Below are 1,415 nucleotides of genomic sequence, written 5' to 3'. Positions count from 1 at the left end.
CAGTATATGAGGGGTATAATGTGGTATAGAAGCAGTATATGAGGGGTATAATGTGGTATAGAAGCAGTATATGAGGGGTATAATGTGGTATAGAACCAGTATATGAGGGGTATAATGTGGTATAGAACCAGTATATGAGGGGTATTATGAAGGGTATAGCAGGGATAAAGTAGTTAGTGACTGACCAGTGAGGAATCGCTCCATGCTGTCGCTGTGGGTCATCTTGAGCAGACCGCGGCCGGAGTAGGTGGCTAGAGTAGGGTCAGCCCCGTAGGACAGCAACACACGCACTACGTCCAGATGGTCATTCTCCACCGCGTCATGCAGAGGCCTGGCCACAAACACACACACACACACACATATATGAAAATCATCTTCAAGTAAAAATGCATTATGAGATACACATTGTGTGTGTGTGTGTGTGTGTGTGCATTTCTGCATATTAGTGTGTGTACACAGCTTTATGTATGTTTGCGTCTGTGTTTGCGTCTGTGTTTGCGTCTGTGTGTGTAATGTATACGGCACTGTGAATGTACCTAGTGCCGTCCTGTGCACTGCAGTTGATGTCGGCCCCGTGCTCCAGCAGGTGTATGACTATAGAGATCCAGCCGCGGGCGCAGGCCTCGTGGAGGGCACAGTAGCCTGCATAGTCCCTGTGGTTCACCTCACACACACGGTTCTCCACGCAGTACAGCACTACCTCCTGCAGAGGACAGAGGGAGGGAGACACAGAGGAGTGTGTGTTTACACCACAAACAACTGGACACACACATGCACACAGCCACACTGCACACAGCCACACTGCACACAGCCACACTCTGTGCACACACACATACACACACACACAACAGCACAGCAGCATCAGGACAACAACAATGACTCAGATAGAGCTAGTCTGTCAAACTCTGTCTGTCTGTCGTTGGTTCAACTATGACCAAAGTTGGAACACACTGTTGTGGAGCTTATGGCTGGAATCAGAACACACACAGATAAAGTGGATTGGGGAAAAACTGTTCAAACCATTCAGGAGTTGGAACCAATTATGTGGTTCTGACAATGAGAGACAGAACACAGAGAGGGTTGGGCTGGGTTCAGTTTGGTGTTTGTCATCTCTTGTCACTAAACAACCCGAGAGAGCTGACACAGTGAGGCTTTAAATGGACCAGACTTCAGACTTCCGCTAGCGATAGCGGTGTGTGGAAACTGAAGTCTGATTTCACAGCTTTGTTCTGGTAGTGTAGGGGTTATATGTGTCTATATGGTGGTGCTCATTTAAATAGAGAGCATTGGCACATGCACACGATCGCGCACGCACGCACGCACGCGCGCGCGCGCGCGCACACACACACACACACACACACACACACACACACACACACACACACACACACACACACACACACACACACACACAC

At 49.0% G+C, this 1,415-nt stretch overlaps 1 long non-coding RNA gene across 1 annotated transcript in view; it reads right to left on the bottom strand.

The window, feature by feature from the left end:
• LOC139024315 (uncharacterized) overlaps positions 1 to 626 on the bottom strand; it is a 3,755-nt gene extending 3,129 nt beyond the window's left edge. Inside the window, exons 1-2 of the long non-coding RNA XR_011475610.1 lie at positions 537 to 626; positions 186 to 331 (exon numbers count right to left, since the gene is read on the bottom strand). This is a non-coding gene — a long non-coding RNA (uncharacterized lncRNA). The remainder of the gene's footprint in view (positions 1 to 185; positions 332 to 536) is intronic.
• Between the last annotated feature and the right edge of the window lie 789 nt (positions 627 to 1,415).

Source organism: Salvelinus sp. IW2-2015, unplaced genomic scaffold, assembly GCF_002910315.2.
Source record: "Salvelinus sp. IW2-2015 unplaced genomic scaffold, ASM291031v2 Un_scaffold1346, whole genome shotgun sequence".
Lineage (NCBI taxonomy): Eukaryota > Metazoa > Chordata > Actinopteri > Salmoniformes > Salmonidae > Salvelinus > Salvelinus sp. IW2-2015.
Note: the sequence above shows the minus strand (reverse complement) of the source record. Positions and strands in the feature narration are given on the sequence as shown.